Below are 22220 nucleotides of genomic sequence, written 5' to 3'. Positions count from 1 at the left end.
CTTGTTCTGGTATTTTAACATCATTGTATCTCTGTGACAACCTGAAGAATGGCAAGCATTTTGAAGGGTAAAAAAAGGGATGGCACAAAAGTGAAAATTAAACATCTGGTCACACTGAAGAGAAAAAGAACATGCTGTCTTTTAACCACCAGCTTTGCAAAGATAATATGTTTTATTCCAGATTTCCAACTGTATCACAGACAGTGCAGGACCTGGGACTTTTGTGCCTTCATTTCCCTGTTATAGAGAAACATAACGCTGACTCCTCCATTCTTTTTATCTCTTTTTTGCTTTCAGATCTCTGTATGGTTGATCAGTACCTCATTCATGGCTTACACTATTACAAAAGTAACTAATAATATTAATGAAAAAAATTTGCAATTGTCTCTCATCATAGCAAAGATTTACAGAAGATGTTTTCTTGTACTCCCAGGAGAACAGATCTACAGGCAAAATTAAGCTATTCAGTCAAAAGCAAATTATCGAAACATGCTTTATAGATGAGGAGAGAGGAATTACAGGAGATAAAATTGATGATCATCTTGCAAGCACTAAAACACTTCTTCTTAACCATAAGGCCAAGGGACTCTGATGGCCAAACATTTGTTTTTCACTGTAGCTGTGTGTCCCAAGAAGTAAAAGCTCCATTAAACAGAAGGCAACAAAATGCAGATCTCCCTCAGTTACTGCATAAAAACAAAACATTCATTTTCCATTCATCCATAACAGAACTATTATTACCCATGGTCATAAATTTCCCATTGAAAGGATTTTGAATTGAAAATACATTTTTGGTCATTTGGACAGAAAATATAATAACAACATCACCAAAATTCCACTGACAGGTTGGTTTTGTTGGGGAAAGGTTTGTTCTTCTAGAACTATACCTTGTCCAACAAAACAGGTCCACAAATAAATGCCTGCAAGTTTCTGTAGGTCAGAGTGCACAGAGACATGGTAAAAGCATCTGGAGATGTGATTTTTGAGCCTGGCTGTGACTGTGAGGCTAACATGGGTGGAGGCTGCTGTAGATGGGCACCTTGAACGTTAAAAGCTGGGCAGTTAAAAGTGAGTGGATGAGTGGACGTAATAATGGAAAATCACTCAAGAAGCTATACTAATACGGGTGTTGTGGAGTCCAGCACTAAAAACTAAAATAACTAAACTAAAATAAAAATAAATACAATAAAATAAAATAGTGAAATGAAATGAAATGAAATGAAATGAAATGAAGCTGAAAATAACAGTAGGAATTTTTTTTTTTTTTTTTACTTTTCAGCATTTTTGTCATTTTAACTATTTCCTACAAGTCATCATTGAACAATTACTCCATTTCCAAACACCTCTCACTAAAATATGGTAGTACAAACCATCTACTACGCAGTTACAAAGAACACACAGCAGACTTTAAATTACCATTTGCTTTGGACTATGTGTGTTAAAGTGAGGTAATAAATCACTCCCTAAGCAGGTCTGTCTCTGAGACAAAAATTCAAGTCTCTGACATTCGTGTGCATTTATTGACTTTGCTCCAAAACCCCGTGTGTGTGCAAGTGACATATAAATATGAGTCTGACAAAATGATACTCCCCCACGAGCAGACGTTACCCTCAGAGAATTCTTCCTAAAAAGCAACAAACCTATGGGGCAGATCCCACTGCTGGATCTCCAACAGATCAAAGCAAAGGTGGATGTGAGGATCTGGTCCTTATGGAGAGTTCGGAGTATGGCTTGGAGATGTATCGGGGAAACTGATGGGGTGTGGAGAGTGCCTCCTGCCCTGACACAGGGAGTCTTTGTGGATGAGATGAGCAGCGTACGAGCCCATGCTGTCCTCTGGGGTGAAGAGCTCAGGGCTAGGATGAGGGACCTGGAGGAAGGGGATGGATGTGCAGCAGACCCACAGGGGAACTGTCCCCATCCTGTCTGCTGGTGTGGGGCTGAGTCCTGCTGCTGAGACATGTCCCACTGAACCCCCATGGGCAAGGCAGTCTGCAAAGGATTTCTGCCATGGCACAGCTCTGATTTGGCCTCCTGCAGCAAGCCAAGGACCTGGTGCAGTCATCGGGAAGGATCCCCACAGCACTGCCTCATCCCCTTCCCAGGAAGGTATCCCTCAGCATCAGAGGGGCTGAGACCCTCAAGGTGAGGAATTAATTCTTCCCACGTATCTTCTCCAATGCAATGAAATAATGCAGGCCTTGCTGACATTGCTGTCAGAAAAGTGAGAAGATGGCTGTGTTTTAACATCAGCTCCAAGCTATAATTTCCTGTAATTGTGCAGCGCTTCAGAGGTGCTTGTGAACTTGGGCGGATTGCTCCTAACCAAGTTGATGAATAACCCGGGACTGACTCATCTCCTAAACAGACCAAGCGCTGAAGGAGGGAGCGTGCAGAAAGGTTTTGCCTTCCATTAGCAACACTATCCAAACAACTGACCCTCTCCCTGAGAGATTAGTTCACAGCAGGTGAACTGTAATCTGCTCTGATCGGCAGGCAAGGAGAGCATTCATTCCAGCTGCATTGCAGCCCGAGCTTTTCTTCTCTCTCTCTTTTTTTTTTTTCCACACATTGTGAGCCCCCGACAAAGGCTCCAGCTATCAGATCAAGCAAACATTTTGCCACTTATTTGCAGAAATGGTTCTGGTCCTGAGTTGGGATGGTAACCAGCTAAAGACGGGGATGATGAGTATTTTTTCCTGGCATCACCTCCAGCGCTTTCTCTGCTGGAAAATGGTCATTTGCTAATGTCCAGAACAATAGGCAAGCTTTTGATCAGGGTCAATTTTGTGCTGAGAAGCTGTTGCCAATTTATGATGTTCAGGATAATCTGCTGGAAACTATTATTTGAACATTACATGGTATTACCATCCATCTGATGCACTCAGTTGCCAATTGAAGGACATTTTCCACAAAATAATCACACCACCTCTAGATTCCTGGTTCAGACCCGCAAGAGGATCCTAAAATATACCATTAAAAGACAAGTTTAAATTCCCCAATTTGCCATATATTAGTGCTCATGGACTCATTAGTTTTTATGGCAGTTATATTTCCCTAAAACCAGCAGTAAACTCTTCATTACCTCACAGCCAGTAGCCATCCATCCCTCCTTTCCTGTTTCTTTCTCTCTCTCTTTGACCAACAATCTTACCACTTCCCTCCTTGCTACTGTCGATACCTCTTCTCTGCAGGTATCAATCAGCATTTTTTTCCCCAGACTGAACACCTGACAAAACCAAGATAGACTCAGAGTGATTGTTCTCAGCTGAGATTTAGTCTGAAGGCAGTTGCTTGTATTTTTGGAGTGAGAAAGCTCTTGAGTGTTTGAAAAGCTATCTGTTTGGGTTGGTGTTTTTTATCCTTTCCCACCTATACCTGCAGGTCTAGATAAAAGGTGCCACCTCTGCTTGCAGATGCAGCTTTGCTCTCCAATCCCCTTTACTACAGCAGGGGATGCTCACCAGGGCTGGTGCCAGATTTTGGCCCCAGGAGCTTCTGCAGAGCTTGCGAGCCAGCGTGGGCCCAGTTCACCGGGCTGGAGTCACGGACGGCTTGAAGAGACATCTCGTGGCCATATCCCGTACTGCAAAGAAGTTATTTTGTGCATCCAACAGTGCTTGTGTGCAGAGGGGACAAGAAAGGCCTGAGTGTAACTGGTGACAGTGGGCCAAAGAGAGCAGAGGATGCTAAACCACACACCGTGCACATAATTCAGCACCCCGCCATTCTCTCCAGGTGTCTTCAGATAATGAAAAAATTGGAGACAGGCACATATTATGTTCCTGTTTATTTAGCTGGGACTTCCGTGTATGTAGGAGAGAAACAGCTCGGTGAGGGATGGCTGCAAAATCCTGAGACTGGGAGAAGCCAGAAAGGCAGCAGCTGCTCACCGTCCTCATGCTCAGGACTCAGAGCCACCCGGGGAACCCTTGGGAGCCACGTTCAAACAGGAGGAGGAGGAGGCGATTCCTCCGAGCCTTCCTCCTGGTGAGTGTCTCAGAGGAAGGAATCTGAGAACTGCCCGGAGCAGCCGGGAGATGCGCTAACCCCTCGGCTGGGAGTGGTGAGGCTCTGGTTGTGCTGTGGCTTGTGGCAGCTGTGTAATGATAGCCTCACTGCTCGTGGCTTCCTTCCCAGGGACATCTGGCCAGCCTGACCCACAAATGTCCCCTTGGCATGTCCAACACTTGGCATGGGGCAAAGTCTGTGGCCATGCAAGGCAACAGTGCTGATTTGGGCTTTCAAGCTGGTTCATCCTCTCACTGCAGTCCTTCCTCTCGTGTACAACCCAGCGGTGGGCAAGAAGGACCACAGAGGGCTGGGTGCTGGGGGGTGCAGTGCTCAGGTCCCACCACTGGTTTGCCATGCCCCAGGTGTGTCCCCTGGGGCTGTTAGGACCTGCTGGAGGCCCAGCTCCATCCCTGTCTGGGGAGGATGGGAGGCAGGGGAGCTCTGGCTTCACTTCCTGAAGTCTTTGTTCAGTCCTCATCCCCACCAGAGCACGGAGAGGCACCCAAAAATGTGTCCACCCCCAATTTGAAGTCCGTTCCCACTGCCCCATACGTGCTGCTGTGTGAGCCATGCCCCAGGCTTTGGGAGATGCACTGCACAGCCCCCAGCTCGGTAGGAAAGGGGTTTAAACTAATCTTTGTTGGTTCCTGCTAAATGCTTCCTCCGTGATTAGCACCAGAGGTGATTTTGATAGCAGGATTCATTGTCAAAATAGCTTATAAAACAATTCCATAAAACTGTGTAAATCTTGTGTTGATCTTGCGTTTTACAAGGAGTCTTAAAGCCATATATCCCAGCGCCATTTACAACGTTGTTGCAGGTGTGGGACCAGCCTCAGAAATATAGCTACTACTTAAACTGTGTATTTTATGAGCCTGAGGAAACATCCGTTTGGACTGTAAAAGGAGCTTTCCAGCCCCCTTGCTGCTTTGTGCGAGAGACTGTGCCACTGCCCATCGGACCTCCGTGCCTCCTGAGGCACAGCCAAGGTGCGGGGACAGGATTCCTTTGTCAGCACACCTCAGCAAAGTTTTCCATGACGTTGAACTTTGGCTTCAGGAGGAGCTGGGCTCCTCAGGCCCAGGTTTCACTGCAGGCCACTGAGCACGTTCAGGCCTCTTACAGACACGGGGCTGTTTTGCTATGGGCTGCAGCCATCCCTCCAGTGAGGCTTGCAGGCTATTTACTGGTGCTCTGGAGCGCAAGGGAATAGGTGGAAAAGGGAAGAATGAATGGCTCAATCATGTAAATCAGATAACAGAAGGCATTTAAGTCGGCAACATATACTGCAATTACAGAATAGGTATTTAACAGGCATCAGGCTGAGTCTGCTGGGGGTAAGGGAAGAGTCAAGTGATATTTTTCCCCTTGAGTTAAAATTTATCAGGATTTTAACCCTGTATTAATGCTCCCTTCTGCAGGAGCCCCTGGCATGCTATGCTCTACGGCCTCTGAGCTCTCCTCCAGCTCCCAGCACGGCAGTCATGAGATTGTTCATATCACGGGGACTGAGCCTTCATCCCATAGAGCCTATTAAATACAGCACCCACTAGGCATCAAGCCATCACATACCTCTGCTCTGCGGGGATCATGGGCAACCACCTGCCTCGCTGCACTCCAGAAAATACTACACTTTTCAGATGAATACATGAGCTCCTCATTTGTAGTGTGGGATGCAGTGGGTTGCACTTGAGTTTGAGGTTCAGGACTCTAGGTTTGAACAAGGTTGTGTTCTTTGACCTTGGCCGAGCTGCTTATTGCTTCCTTTAAGGCGTGATGAGGCTTCTCCACCTGCATCTGACCTGGAAAGAGAAACATGGGCGAGCTGCAGAGTGGTGCCACCATTGTGACATGGACTATGGGCAATCCTCTGCCCCAGTGACCCCACCGCATCCTCCTCACTGGATGCCCAGCACCTCCCTTCCCAGCGGATGTGTCTCAGCACCCTCTTATCTCCTGCTCATATTTTCTGTGTAAGACCAAATATTGACACTGTTCAGGAATGCCTCTTGGTGGTGGGCACATCTCCTAACCTTCAAGATAACCCTTGACCTCTCCCCTGATCCCTGAAATGCACAAGATAAATGCAGGAAGGGGTCACAGCAACACACTTAAAAGATGTTTTACAGCAGATGGAGGGTTAAGCCCAACATATGACTTCTGCGTTGCAACAGCTCATTCTGAAGGGGCTCAGAGACACAGGGATCCAGATGGATGGATCAGTCTCACATCATCACCCCCCCAATGAACTGAGCTTCTCAAAGCTCTAATTCACGATGTCCCTCAGATTTAACAACAAAGAAAATCTCTCCCTATTTTCCTAAAATAAGTCTCTTAAAATAGCTTCCAGCTCTGGAATTTGACAGCATCATAAGCCAGTGTGGTGGCTGGGACTTGTGGTGCCTGAAGAGACACCAAGGTGCCCACCCTGCCCCAGGAGCAGGGCCTCAGGGCACAGGCACTGAGCTGGTGCAGACCCCGGCATGAATCATTTCCTTGGCTGCCACAGCAAAATCTGGGTAATCAGGCATCAAATGGGCCTGGAGAGCATTTGGAGGGGCTGGGATCATTTGCAGGTTACACGTTTGTACCTGGCACAATAGATTTCTTCCCTAACCTGGTGCTGTTAAAATGCTGTCACAGCTAAATTAATAATACAATGTCATACCAAACATTTTAGGTATTAAATTTAGTACACTAATTAGCCATGATAATACTTTACAGATGAATTTATGAAACCCCATTTCCTGAAATCCACTTGTGTGTGGCTTCACCAGGACTTGATAAAGTGCTGGGCTCACGCAGCAACCCTCCCTTCAGCCAGGGCACCGAGCTGGGGTCCTTCCCTCTCCCCTGGCTATTTATTTCTAGGGGACATGAAGGAGTCTGATAGAAGTCTGCTCCACGCACAAACCTGGCTGAAACCTGCCTGCGTGATTCGGCAGACTGATAGACAGATGTGGGCAGAGCAATCACGCAACCCCCTGTTTCCTTTGGAAACCAGGCTAAAAATAGGGGAGATGCAGTAGAAAACCAGACAGGAAGGCAGGAACGGGTCTATCAATAGCCCCCTACTCCTGCCCTGTTTCCTGCCCATTAGTGTCTCTCGACAGATGTCAGGTAACCTTTGGAAACCCTCCAAAGAAGCATTCATTTATCAGACACTTCTTAAACTGTGACAGGGATTTGGACCCTATATATGTGTGATCATCCCAGAAAAAAAAAAAAAAAAAAAAAAAAAAAAAATATATATATATATATATATATATATATATATAAATAATTTAAAAAAATCTTTGTTTCCATACCCAATACAGCCACAGACCACCTGCTTATTTCATATTCCATTATTAGCTGAACTACCATGTCACAAAGATCCACATCCCCATTCCCTGGGTGATGCCAGGGCTCTGCCTGCAATCCCAAGCAGAGCAGGGGAGAAAACATCTTTAGCAGCAGTGGTCTTTCCAGGACATAAAGTGCTTAAATTCTGGGTAAGATCAATCTGCTGTATATACAAGCTTGTCAGCAAGATGTTAATGACGGTGGGTAGGAGAGTACTGTATAGATTTCAGCATGGCATGTTAGCGTGTTCTTTCAGAGGTGAGAAAAAAAGGGGTTTTCGTGGGGGAAATGGATCAGCCCTTCCTTCAGGCGCAGCTGCCGGTGATGGTGTGCGATGCTCACTAGATGGCGAAGGCTGCCTTCCTCCCTGCACAGCAGCCTCCCCACAAAGCTCCGACTGAAGCAACTGGGGATGCTGCTGGGGATGGAGGACAGGGCTTGGGTTGAAGAGGGGAGATGCAAGGGAGACTTCTGGAGCCTGCTGGGTGCAAAGAGGAAGAGAGGTATGTTAAGGTTCAAAGGTTGGGCAGGTTTTCCTTGAAGAGATGGTGCCACCTGTTTGGGGACTGCCCCCTTGAAACAGAACTTTAGGTGAGGTCCCAGCTATCGAGGACTGGTGAGGAGAGAAAGAGAGATACCTGTGTAAGGTTCTCCTGTGGATTTCCTCCAGCCTTCAGGAGTCTCCCTCTCTTTTCAGCAGCAGGAACAAGCTGACATGCCCTATAGTCAACCCTCAAATCTATCTAGGGAGGAGACAGGATGGTAGAAATGGTCTGTGACCATCCCAAGTGCCTGAAGTGCTCCTGGGGCAAAAGACACCCTAAAAGATGACAGCTAATTAACAGAGGTGCTCCGTGGCAGCATCCAGAAGCCACAAGAGGTCTTGGTGTGAGATTCCTGCTGCTGTCATGAGCAGAGCCCTGCCCAGGTAGCAAGCTTCGTGCCACCTTCACAGCACCCTTCCCCTGCTGCCCCAAGGGTGTTGGCAGACATGGGATTGCAATAAGGTGACCAAGAGAACAGGAGTGTGGCAGAGCCCAATTTAACTCCTTACAAAAAGACTGTAGACGTTAAAACCAAAGAAAGCTCATGACTTGCTAGGCTGGGAGACTCAGCTGCCCCAGGGACCTGCAGTCTCTCAGCCACGAGTAAGGAGGCACGAGAGAGGACAATGGTCTATGCAGAATACTTGGCTACAAGCCCAAAGTATTCTGAAAGAAAGAAAGAAAGAAAAAAAAAAATAGAGGAAGCTGTAAGCCAAGCAAGACTGTTTTGAAATGGTTCATCTGCACGAGTGAGTCATAAAACAACACAGCAGCTATGAAAGTGAGTTAGAGGAGGGTAATTTCAGCCCTGTTTTCAGCAGCTGCCAGCTCACAGCAATGCCCCGTTCTTGCAAGTCATCACTGTTTACAAAGCAAATTTCGCACCCTTAGCCAGTCTCTTACATCCTCAGCTATCTACAAACAGCTCCTCACCCATAAGTGCCAGTATTTTCAGTAGCACCAGCCTGAGCGGAGGAACAAAGCCCTCCACAGACATCTGCCTTGTCAGGTGAAGAAGCACCTGAAGCATGCTCAGCCCTTTTATTTCCAGGCTGTCCACCTGCACCGCTGGCTTCATTTTGGCCTTGGCTTGTCTGTAACACAGCTCCTCAAAAGTCACATTTAGGCATGAGCATCACAGGTTTCCTGGCTATAATGGGCTGGAAAACCGCAACTCAGCTGTTCTCCTGGGGGATTCTGGCTACCTGGGCCCAAGTGTGCTCAAATTCACTTCTGCTCTGTCTGCTAAGAGCACACGAGCACACAGCTGAAGTCTGCAGACAGGGGCAGAGCGGGTGTGTACCCTCAGGAGCACCCAGCTTCGGATTTGTGCAGGGTTCATGGAAAGGCAGGGAGCACAGAACCAGCTGGTGCCAGCTCAGGCAGCCAAAATATAGCTTTACAGGGTGGAGCATTACCCATTGCTCCCCATGAGATGCCCTCGTGAGGGTGAGAGCCCATCCACACAAACTTCTCAGCAGCAAGTCCACACCGGAGCCTACAGACAGGTGCTGACACACACCAATGATGTGTGATATATGCTCGGACATGGGTATACAGGAGAGCCAACAGGTTTTTTGAACATCGCTCACAACCATTTGGCACAGACCTAGCCCTGAGGGTAATGTTTAGCAGCCTGAGTGTTTATATTGTTTCCAGGATCCATTATACCCCATCCTACATCTTTTGCAGAATAATGCAAGCAGCCTGCTATTCAGAAACCCAAGGCTGTTCCTTCCCATCTCGCTGGGATATGGAAATACCTGGAAGGTGGTACTGACATTTTTCCTGAAGCTCTTTTCTGTTTAACAGAAGCAAAGTCACGTTGCTGAGAGACCCCTTAGTAACAGGAAGCAGTTGTCCGGTTTAAAGAACCAGCTAGAAAGCAAACAGCTTTGCCTCTTTTTTAAAGCCCCTCAGGACAATATTTACCTTTCTAAAATATCATTGTGCCACGGCTTTGGGACTTTGCTTGACAAACTTGGGGGTCTCTGAGCAGTTCAAAGTGGGCTTGACCTATAGCTGAGCATGGAAAACAGGAACTGCATATAAATAACTAAATTACAGAGAGATCAATTCTCAGTCAACTCATTAGCAATGCCCGGCGTCTTTAAGTGATAACTCCAGTCTCTAAGACCTTTACGTAATTACTTGCACAAGGCACATTTTACCCTTTGGTTCGCAAGTTTCATAAATGAAGGTTAAGTTTACTTAACCACCCAGGATTTACCAGCCATGTTAAAGCATAAAATGCGCATGCTGCCAGGTGTCTCTGCAGAAACTGCCTTGTTGATTCAGAGACTCCAAGGTTAAATGGTGGCTCCTGAGTCCAAGTTAGCTTCCCACAGGGGAGCAGCAGGATCTGCACTGTAACATTGTACCACAGTTCAGCCGAGGTTGATTTAACAAGGCTTGGAGTTAAGATAGCAGTGATTGCAGAAACCTGAATGGAAATCAGGGGTTTGCTGTGCACCGCACTCATAACAGGAATCCTGAGTATGTCACATTACAGTCAGTTTCTGAAAGATGAATTTATGCATTTTTGTCTAACTAGACACCCATTTCAGTCCTCCATCTCCCTATACTATTCATACACATGCACATCTATAGGGTACATGTTTATGTAGCCTGAGTATCTCTTACTCCACACTGTCCATACAAATTCTCAGCTGATGTAAATCAGCACAGTCATATTAACAATTTGGCAGGTCATATTAGTTAAAGATATTATGAATGAATAAAGATATTAATTTATTTTTTCAGTGTGTTGGGTTTGTATCTATGAGTTCGGTTAACACTTCCCTGAGAGTATTTTGGGTGCCCTGGCTGTAACCTCCTCCTTTTCACACACATTCAGATTAGTTAAGGTTTTCAGCCACTTTTGGAGCACCCAAAGGTTCCTGACAGGAGAAGGATCGGTGTATCTGCTCTTCCACTGCCTCCCAGTGGAGTGAGACAGACCACCCCAGTCAAAGGTTCGGTTCTTGTGGCCTTTCAGCCATACCATAACTGATCTGTCACTCAGAGCAACTCACTGGTGTTCTGACAACCCCATTATCACCCTCTGATCCTGGGGAAAGTGCACAAAAGCATATGGTAATGTAACCTGCCGCTCCTTTTTACCCTGACCAAACAGTGACTTGCACTCAGTCAGCCTCACAGCAGGAGAAAGCTCAGTTTTCCTCCTTTCCCAAAACTACAGAGAAGGTTCAGGCAGCTGAACCAGAAAAACATTAACTTAATCGTATTCTGTTCAAATTCCCACTGCTATCCTCTTTTTTCTAGAGACCAAAAGAAGATCAATGAATGAGGGTTCTTTCACTGTGATTCCCCATAAGACTGACTATGCAGGGAGGTCTACAGTCCTAATGCTCCTGTGTGTGAAAAGTTATGTCCAAAAATTTATGTATTAGACATCTTTTGGCATCCACTCACTGAATGTTGGAATATCACGGAGGAATTCATATATACCCGGTAATTCCTACCAACAATACAGGAAATTCTACTGGGTCTTAATTCTGCCTCCACTTTCCCCAAGCACCATGGAGTTGCAGTTAACACTAAAAGAGGATCTTTATCTCCAGGTTTCAAAGTAAGTAGATGGCCACCAAATCAAAACAGAGAGATAGCCTCCAAGCCCTGGCTGAAACTTCTCATGGTCAAGGAAAAGAGTTCAAATTGTTTTGATTCAGCTTTAAAACTTGGCTTTGTGACTTAACTAGGACTATAATCTTTTCCCAGGTGCTGACAGGTTTTTAAGCTATCTGGAAAGGCAGTTTTTAAGCCATGATGCAGCTGAACAGTGAGCAGAGTTTGGCCTCTGCTGATCTGGAAATGTAAGCTCTGCTCACACTGAGCTCACTGTTACATATTTGACATTATATTTAACAATCTATAGTTCCTGTTATTGTGATTATAGCCACTGATAAAACAGATTTCTTGTATCTCAACAGGATTATAGCATCTCGCTACCACTGATTAACCACATGTATCAACAAAAACTTGATAAATGGTGGGCAGTTATCTAGGAGCTGAACCTCCAGTGCAGTCAATGGGGAAAGGTCAGAACTTCCACCCTTTACAGGGTGTTTCTACGCTTAATGTTGTTCCCATCAGATTCTTGGTGCAGCCATCATGGTCTAGGAGTACAAGCAAGGCAATGTTTGCAAGGGGAGATAATATTTTCTGTTAGAACACAAATGGTTGGAAAAAGAAGGCTAATCTTTAAAGCATGAGCCCCTCTTCAAGTCTTCCATAATTAACAATCTCTGACGATTCTTGCAAATCAAGTGCAATATTAAAGGCAGGATGGAAGTAGTGGTGCAAAGATCTTGTAAAGGGCTTGACAAAATCAGCTATATATCGCAATATCTAACCATTAATTTTGGGAAACAGTTGAACCTCTGATCTGACATTTTAGCAGCTAAGAGATCTGGCTAACAGATCCCACTCTGAATTACTCTCTCAGAGTCTTATCAAAAGGAAATGGAGCCTTTTGAAATCACTGGCATCTCTGGAAGACTAGTTTATCAAATTTCCCCCAGTTCAAGCAGAAAAACTCTGTTTTCCTTTGCTCTTTAACCTCTTATTTTAAATGTCATTTTACTTTGAACTGTCAAAAAAGGCAGCGAGGGAAGCAGCTTGCTTACCATCAGATGGAGGTGAAAACTGAAACTTTACCCGTCCTTAGTGAGCTTATCCACATATCAGTGGCATGCTACACCAGTGTGTTTATTTTTGTGACTAGAGCATATCCCTTAACCTCAAAGATCCGAACATTTCTCTGGAATGTACAGACGTTTCGTATCATTTATTTCCCAGTGGTCTTTCCCCATGCCAGTTACACATATACATACATAAACACACACACTTCTATTCACATTCTCTTGATCGTGCTGGCATACACAACCAGACATCAGCTTTATACACACGCACATTCCTATCTATAGCATCAGTCTTATCTAGCCCTCTGTGTAAAATAATTGCACACATTCCTGTATTTAATACACATTTACAATGCATATTTGAACATAAATGGGTATGATTTGTGCTGCATTTACTTATAGAAGCCTACATGCACATATAGGTACCCAAACATTTGTGTGAAAATGCACATGCATGGAAAACCAAGACTGCAAAAGGGCACTGACACGCAACACTGAGTCTCACGGCTGCTCAGAGCCTTGCTGGATTGCTCCTCTAACCAAAGGAGAGTATTTGGATATGATCCAAGCAACTTCCATCAGCTGAACATTTCAATTTCACTTATCTCTGTCTTTGTGTCAATTTTAAGGGGAAATCTACCTACTAGAGGTAATGACCAAAATAACAGGCCAGATTCCCCCCCAGAAACCCAACAGCAACTAGGATTCTGTGAAGTTTCTGCAGCATTGCTCTAGTATAACTATGCCCCCTTGCCATATTGACTCCATATCTAATGGTTAGACTCCATTTTATCTGCTTGTGCTGTTTACCATGGGCCAAGGTCTTCAGCTGGGGTAAATCAGCACAACTCCACCAAGGCCATGAAAAATGAGGTGCGTAAGTTAAGCATCTGTCTCAAGGGCTGATGTTTATCTTTGCTCCCACGGCCTCAATTGCACTTAAGATGAACGTAAACCCATGAAAAAGGAGTTTAATGGGACAACGGTTTTCTACTGATCGTCTGCATGCAGCTGAATTTTACCCTATTTGTTTGCTAAACCAAGTTTAACAGATACGCATGTTACAAATAATCTGTCATGCTCTTAGGCGCGTTCCACCCCAGGCCACAAAATGTTCACAGTAATTGAAATATACAACCAAATTCCAAACTAGCATAAATCTCCACTGATGTCAAGTCGTATGGAAATCCATATGATTTGAGGGCTGTAAAAAAAAAAAAAAAAAAAAAAAAAGCCTTCTCCTAACAGTTTTACGCAGCTCAATCTCATTAATCTATCACAAAGAAGATTAAGAGGTGACTTCACTGGTTCACTGGGATGTCCAAGTACAACTGGAAAAAGAAAATACCAGGTACAGAGCGGGTCTTTAATGTAGCTGAGAACTGCCTACCGAGATTTGATGCCTGGAAGTAAATGCCAGACAAATTTGAATAAGCGATAAAGCATAGATTTTTTTTAACATGGAGTCATCGATCAAAGGATAGGGTAGACTCCATCGTTGAAAGTCTTCAGACCAAGGTCAAATGTTTTTCTTCATGAGATATTTTTGTCTAGCATAGCTAGTCGTGTTCAACACAATGATAATAGGCTGTTAGATGATTGTAGGCTGTTTCAGCCTAAAATCATCTAAGAGGCTATGACTATTTATAATTAGCTAATGAACTGAGATCAAGAAGAACCATTGAAGTATTGACAGGATTAAGTTTACTACAGATTGATTTAACTTCCTCTTGAAAATGCTTGCAGGACTGTGAAGTAAAAAGATAAAAGCTGATAAAATAGAGAACAGAAAGTCAAACTAATGATCTCTTATCTTCATAATTACTTATTTACTTTAAAGCCTGGTCAATTGGTTCCTGGAATCACATCAGTTTTAGAGCTGCAAAAATGAATCCTGTTAATTTCCTTCCAATTATAATGCAGGTAAAGAGATGAACACTCTCAAGCCTGAAAGAAGAAATAGTACTTATCACACAGAAAGAAATCTGAATCCCACAAAATGTTCTGTATCTTCCTAGAAATGCATTCCTCTGTAGCAAAATCGCTGGTTTTCAATGGATCCCAACCGCCAAGTGCTGTGGTTGCTCCAAGTTAGAGCATTTATCCTAAGAAAGGCCCAGGTGCCAAGTTCATTTAAAAAAAGTTTCCAAAAAAATGTCTTTGCACCATCTGTTCTCTAGCAGTGGTGCATTCCTCAGGCCACGATGTCATCAGCTTCTCATTATTATTCTTAACGGTTCTTCTAAGTCAATCAAAATCAAAGACAGAACAACAGATTTGGGGTGTTTGTGCTCTGTTTGCACGCTACGTTGTGCAGGAGGTACATACAGTTATTTGGTTATTTCCATCCATGGCTCTTTGGCAGCAGAGCTTGAATTCAGAACCCCAGCTTGTCAAATAGATTGTGATTATAAATTGTAGATGAAAATCTAAAATTGGGATGGGGTGGGAGCAAAATCAGCTCACTCCAGGCAGCTTTCTAATTCCAGCAATTGATTCAAATCCCGCCCAGAACCCCCGGTGCAATGCAGGATCCCTGAGTCTCTCGGGAACCAGTCCCATCCTTTTGCTGCAGTCAGTGGGATGCTTTGTTGTGACTCTGCTGGAAACTTGGGAAGGTTTTAAGCCAGGGATGCCCCGATCCAGGATGCACACTCACCCTTTGCAGTTTGTTACGAGGAACACTGAGGCAGACCAAGGGACTGCTGGTGCTGGGACCACGCATTGGCTGACTGCACTTCTGGGAGGGGAGATACCTGCAGAGGAAGAAAAGGTTGAGGGAAGCCGTGTTCCAGATGCAGAAATAAAACCCACTTCCCATCAGCAAAACCCCAAAGTCCAGACCTCATGAACACATTATTGGTTTCCCCGTGGCTCTGCTCAGCTAACAGCTGTGTGAGTAGCTGCTGCTTTATCTGGCCACACTCCTTAGCTGTGGTTTACGGAATAAACCTGTAGAGACTGGGATTAAGCAGCCAGGGTGGAGGTACAGGGCATTTCACTGGAATTAGCAGCTGCCTATGGGATTGGCTGGTGGCACCTCGATGCCAGATAAGGCTCAGCAGCACTTCTAGGACTGGAGAGAGACAGGAGCCAAACTCCAGCTGGGGGAAGAGGCACTGCCCTAGGAAAAGGCACAGTCCCTGAGGACATTTTTGTGGTATTCACTGGCCCATAGCAGTGATGAATGTTGTTGGATAGAGCCATGACACAGGGCCTGAAGGACCATGCTTCTAGTGCCAAAATGAATACAGAATAGTCGTGCGCATTTTTCCCTAGCAAGCTCAAGCCCAAGGCAGCAGGGTTTCTCCACTATATCGTGCTAGAAAGCAGAAGCAGATAGAAATCACTTCAGAGCAGAGACCATGGACTACACTTGGCAAATAGGAGGTCTCCAAACACTTAGATGACAACAGTTTAGAGGATAAATGATCCTACTTTTCAAGTCCTTAAATGACTGGAAAGTAGTAATGTAACAAGTGTTTTTATTACAAACTCCTTATTCCTGAGCCCATCAGACAGATAAGCATTGAATACTTTACAGCATGTAGCTGAACTGTAGCCCCCTGGGGGATAACTACATGGCAGAAAGTAACTTGAAAAGTTTGTGAACCTACAGCAAGGTGCTGCACAAAGCCCATTGCAAACCCTCCTTTTAAGAGGTACAAGCCTGATTCAAAGGTTGGCAAACCATCTGGTTCCCTTCCCTCTCCCCCACCAGTTTGTTTTTGATTATTTTGCACAGGGTTCACAAGGGGAAATAAATATTCCTCATTTCACGAGAGAGGGGAAAAAAAAAATAACAACATGCTTGATGGTACTTTAAAGAAACTTTTTTCTTTCCTTTCAAAAACAACGATTCAAGTAAATTAATAGGTCCAGTCTGATGAGTATGAGTCACTTTTGGTACAAACTAACCACAAAAGCTGGAAATCTGTTTTTAAATTTAGAGAAGGCAGAAAAGAAAAAAATAAATAAATAGAAGAAATGGTTGATTTAAAAAATAGAAGAAATGGTGGATTATTTTTTTAAGTACACACTATTACCAGTGATCAGAAGAGAACTACAAGCTGCCAGCATCAGAGATTGTAATGTAACCTTTAAGCCATGGCCAAGCAATAAACAGAGCTCTTTAGTGACCAAATAATTACAGAGTTTGAAATCGGAAGATTATAGCGTGTAACTAATGCAGAGAATAAACCCCACTCCACATTTTTTTACTGCTTGATACTCCATTAACTTGAATATTTTTTTCTGTCAATTTGCATAGATTACCCTTTGAAAAATATCACCCTTACTGACTTCTCAAATTATTATTTTTTTAAAGCTGTGATCAGTTGCTGTGTCGCTGTCTACCCATACTCTATATTTTTTTTTCTGTATCTTATACATAGATATCCTCCCCAAAACATAAAGTGATTTGCTGGGGATGTGCATGTGTTTCCTATTGACAGCTGCGGGATCCGTGTGGGTGTTTGTCTGTGACTTACAGACACGCACATGCAGACCCATATGCCCTTACCACTACCACTCTCTTGAAAACTTTAAGTGATTTCTCCAATACCATATAGGAAGAGGTATCAGAGACCAGGGGAAAATACAGTTCTCTAAAGCAGCAGCCCATTATGTTTGTTAAGAGATGTTTCCTTTCTACAGCCTGGAACAGCTACAGCAGAGAAAACTGAGCTCCTAAGGACAACTGTAATGTGCATCCCTGGCTTCAGATCACAGTCACTTTAGCAACATACAAAAAGACACGCTAGCTCTTCTCTTCTCTGGCTTAGCTCCCATAGATTTCTCCTCCTCCTTGTGCACTGGGTCACTAAAGAAACTGCAGAATGAAGCCTCCAGCTTTTTGCCCAGTCCTAGAATGGGCAAAATTCATAGCCCAGAAGTGCAGCCAGCAAGCTGGCTTTCCTTGGGCTCGGCTGCAGCTCCCCTCCAGAACGATTTTCCTTTCTTTCTTTCCTGGGTTTTTGGATTTATTTCAAAATCATGCACATCGATAATAAAAAACCCTTCCCAACCTCAAAATTTTACAGTTTTACGGAGAAATCCTATCTGTATGCATATATAGTGACTTACATACACACACAATGCATCTTTACAAAGAAATAGTCAATATACGTTGTGAGTACATACACACATATATAAATTAGGGACAGGACACAGCATTTTCTCGTGCCTCAGCCCCAGAGACAGCTGATGTATTGGGGCTGAAAGATTATGTAGATAAAACCAGAGGCAGCAGTAGGGTGGGATAATTTAGTCCCAAGGGTTAATTGACTATGAATGATGTAAAGATCACTGAACAGCCTAACTAATAGCTTGTAATATGAGCTTTACCTACAAGGCACAGTGTCTCGTGATGTCGCACACATTCCTATATTCCTGCATTATTGCAGGAATATTTCAGTATTATATGGCATATGGTACATGTTTTATGCTGTGCATTGTTTCTCATGTATTTATTACATCTTGTGTGGCATATTCGTACATGTTGTGTAAATTTGTACACGAAGAAGACTGGTCGGTGCTGCTGGCACTGCAGCGGGTGGGGGGCACTGCCCTGCTGCCGGCTCGGGACCATTTTTCCCGTCTGCAGAAGGAGATGAGCGATGCAATTTTCTGCCTTGGTCCCTGGCTGCATGCAGCTTCCAACTTTCTGAATTTCATCAGTGGCTTAAAACAAAACCCGCGAGAGGATTTCGGCTCTCCTCTGCCTCAGGCAGTGCTGGAGTGGAGAGACGCCTTTTTTTTTTTTTTTTTTTTTTTTTTTTTTTCCCAGGTGGGCAAGCAAAAGCGAAACGAGAGTACCCGAGACCAGAAAGCAGTCGGGTGCCAGCAGGAGCAGCTTTTTGCTCCCCCCAGACTCACCTAGCCGGTAGCCTGCCTGCCCGGGCGGGAAGAAATAGAAGGTGTTTTTTTCTCTTCCCTCCCCCCCCCGACCAACAAAGCTGTTGCCCAAGGCAAGTGCCCACCGCAGCACCTTCATTCCCTGTAAACTACCGGCTCCGCGTTTACATCCTTGGGCAAGGAGAAAACCGGGGGAGGAGGAGGGAGGGTTGCGGATTTCTGGTGATTTCGTGATTTTTTACGAGAGCCGACCCCCTACCCTACAATAACGTTTTCTTAAGGCGCATCGCCTCGCCCCCAAATCCTTTCCCCTGCGGGGGGAGACGGGAGCGGGGGGCTGGGGGGGCACAACAGGAGGAGAAAGAGGAAGAGGAGGAGGAGGAGGAGGAGGAGGAGGGGGATGCGCGTTCCGGTGCCCGGCCCCCCCGCAGCGCCCCCGGCCGCCCCCGCAGCGTGTCCGCACCCATCCTTCGGGGCTCCCTGCAGCCGCTGCGGGTCGCTCGGAGCTACAAACACACGTGCAAATCTCGATATACATAGGAATTCAGGGCTCTTTTCTGTAAATATGGACAGTCCCGCGCAGATGGCAGCGTGTTTTAGCCACTCTGCGCGCATACACCGTGTGCGTAGGCACCCAGACACGTCTTAAGGCGGTTAAAAAATACCTTAAATTGTGTGCATCGTATACAAGCGTGGCAATGCTACAAATTCTAATTCTCTGTTCTCACTGAAGAACACAATTCGTGTAAGTATGTGTAATAAGTGTTATACTTAAATCAAGGATATACAAACATTTACTTCGATTTTTTTCTACAGTATGTAGAACGGTATATAAAATTTTCGAATGACATGTAACGCGTCTATAATGTGCCTCGTACACACGAGGCGTATTTCATCGCCACGACAAATGCATCGTGTAATGAATTACGAATTTGTCATGTGTGTCATGTACAAATACACAGACACAGCCGTGCGTTTGGGCACTAAACTTGTAAGTTACCGGGGAAGGAAGAGGACGAGGTAGGAAGCACAAACCCCGGGAAGCCATCTATCAAAGAAAACCCACCCTGGGGGACATAAACACGCTGATTTGGTTTCGGAGCCTGGCTGGGCTCAGAGGGAGAAATGCCGCTTGGAATAAGCACCGCGCCTTGGCCCCTGGTCCCTGGCACAGCTGCCCTGGGGCAGGAAGGCTGCTCCTCCTCCTCCTCCTCATCCTCTTCTCCGCACCCTTGTCCTCGGGAGGAGGACGCGCGGATGCCTGCAAACAAATCACCGCAGCGAAATTGAAATAAAGATGTAACAGAAACAAAAATAAAGGAAAAATCGTGTCGAAACGGAACCGGCAGCCTCCCTCGGCGGAGCCAGCCCGATCCAAAGCCCCTCCTTGATCGCAGTAAAAGAAATGAATCGAGAAAAAATAAATAAATAAATGCTGGCTTTGGCTGACTCGGGAGAAAGGGATTTCGGCATTTCTGAAAAATTATTTTACGCCAGCCGATGTGATTGTGTAAAAGGTCTTTCGGGGTCCAGCCTGCGAACGTCTCTGATGTTCCAGCAGCCCCGGGGGAGTATTGAAGGAAGGACAGGAAAATAAAAAATGTGTGCGAAGGTGCTGCTAAGTAGAAAGAAGGAGGGAAAATGAAAGATGCTAAAAGATAAAGGGAAAAAAATATATATGGCACATTGTACGACCGGCAGTCAGGGGGGGCTGTGCGGTGGGGAGGGTCGGGGTGACGAGCGGAGCTCCGGGATGAGGAGGATTTCGCTAACTGTACAGGAAGGGTGAAAAAAATTATAGGAGAGGGAGAGGACAGAGAAAGAAGGGAAGAAAACTACAAAGCAGGAGGGCTCCGGCTCCAGCTGCGCGCCAGGTGCCGGCGGGCAGGATGCAGCCCTCGGCCCCGCAGCCCGGCTCCGAGCATCCCGGGGAGAGCGCGCCTGCCTTGGATGTCGCTCGCTAATGACCAACATCTTTCTTTGCTAATTAGAAGTGCCTGGCGATGCCGGCGCCCCGAGGCTCCGCCGGGAGGGAGGCACGACCACCCTTCTACCCCGGGAGACCACCCCGCTTGGGGCTCCCCGCGCTGGGTGCCCCCTTCCCGTGCACCTGCACCGGGGGCGGAGGGGGGAGCAGCACCCCCCGGCCACCCGTCCCCAACCCAACAGCGTCACCCTGACATCGCGCTCACGAACCGGGCGTCGCTCTCCACCAAGCCTTGATCCAGCCCTTTTAAGCTAACGCAGTGAAATTATTATTATTTTACTTATTTTTATTTATTTCTCTTTATTTTCGCCCCGGAGCGGCGCGGTTCCCACACAGCCGGTGCATTTCCCTCGGCGGGGCGCAGGGGGTGCAGCGGGACCGCACGGCGGGCCGGGCTCAGAAGAGCCGCTGGGGCTTTTACTCCTCGTTTATTTCCTGCTCTTTATTTATTTATTCCTCCTTTTTCTTTTCTTTTCCTTCTTTTTTTTTTTTTTTTTTTTTTTTCGGCCGTCCCTGGAGCGAGGCGAGCGAAGCCGCCCCAACAGACATTTCTCCAGCCGCTCCTGAGCCCTGGCATCTCCTCCTTTTGGAAAGCCGAGATCCACGTTTCCAGCTTGGCAGCCAAATTCCCAGCAGCCCGACGAAATAAACGCTGGCACCTCCTGCTCCGGGACGGGCGGGTCCTCGTCACCCCCCCTCCCCCCCCGGTGAGGGACAGCCCTGATGAAGAGGCAGATTTATTGTCCCTAATCAGCAATTCGTTTAGGTCGTTACAAGCCCATTACCGAGGGACCGGGAGGGTGAGGAGAAACTTGGCTACACCTCTTCATGTAAATCAGTGCCTCTGAAAATCAGAGGAGAGACCCCTGTAATCCTTCTTCTGTGGGAATGCTCCCCCCTTATTCCTTCACCCTCATCTGTTGCCTCCTTGAAAAGGGTCCAGTCCTGCTACATCTGGTGCCCCCACCCCTGCCGAGACCCCTTCCAGCATCGTTCGCAGCCAGGGAAATGCATCTTCCCAGCAAGGCCTAGGGAATGAGTCTGTTACAATGGTTCTGGTGGTTTCTTTTATATCACTCCCATCCCTTTCTACATCCTTTTCCCCTTATTCCTTTCCTCTGACTGACAATAAAACCACCAGGGATCCAGCGCTGCCCATGCTGTGGGTAACCTGGGGGTTGCCACACTCACACTTCAGAAGTGCATCCCACCAGGGAGGAATTTGGGGCAGACTGAGTCCACTTGGATCCACACTAAGGATCCAGCTCAGAGGGAAGGAGAGGGGGTAGCTCAGCCCCTGAAAATCTGGGCTCCTGCCCCCCACTCCTCAAAAGGGCCCTGGTGTGGGTGGCACCCTGCAGCATCCCTGGTACCTTCCCTGGCCCGCCGAGTACCAGGGGTGTCACCAGCCACATGGAGCTGGGGGGCTGCACAGATCTCCACAGCGGGGCCAGAGACAACCCCTGTCGTCTCCCCCCTCACCCCTTTTACCTCCACCCTAGTAATTATGCAACCTCTCCTGACCCTGCTTTCTATCCCTTTTATCCTGGCCTCAGTGCCTGTTCGCCCAAGCAGGCAGGGCTGAGCCGTTGGAGATTGCTCTGAGGTCCTTCCATCTGGCACTTTCTCTCTGTTCCCCCACTCAATAAATAAAATAAGGGTCACCTTTTTTTTTTTTTTTACTTTTTTTTTCCTCCTTTTTTTTTTTTTTTTGGATCACACACCAAGGCCCATCACAAATGAGACCCCCGAGGCTTTGATGCCTGTGTTTGGACACAAGCAATTATCTCTAATTATTGTTTTGCTTTT

General features: G+C 46.1%; 1 long non-coding RNA gene across 3 annotated transcripts in view; it reads right to left on the bottom strand.

Annotated features, from left to right (window-relative positions):
• The window catches only part of LOC113844333 (uncharacterized), a 194535-nt gene that overhangs the window by 3838 nt on the left and 168477 nt on the right, over positions 1–22220 (bottom strand). For 2 of the 3 annotated variants that reach the window (XR_011810892.1, XR_003498841.3), the window contains 2 exons: positions 15228–15324; positions 2545–5816 (listed from right to left, as the gene is read on the bottom strand). This is a non-coding gene — a long non-coding RNA (uncharacterized lncRNA). Of the gene's footprint in view, positions 1–2544; positions 5817–15227; positions 15325–22220 lie in introns of those variants that run through there. The other variant, XR_011810891.1, reaches the window with a different exon arrangement.

Source organism: Anas platyrhynchos, chromosome 8 (genome assembly GCF_047663525.1).
Source record: "Anas platyrhynchos isolate ZD024472 breed Pekin duck chromosome 8, IASCAAS_PekinDuck_T2T, whole genome shotgun sequence".
NCBI classification, from domain to species: Eukaryota; Metazoa; Chordata; class Aves; order Anseriformes; family Anatidae; genus Anas; species Anas platyrhynchos.
The sequence above is the reverse complement of the archived record's forward strand: the minus strand, read 5'-3'. Positions and strand labels throughout refer to the sequence as shown.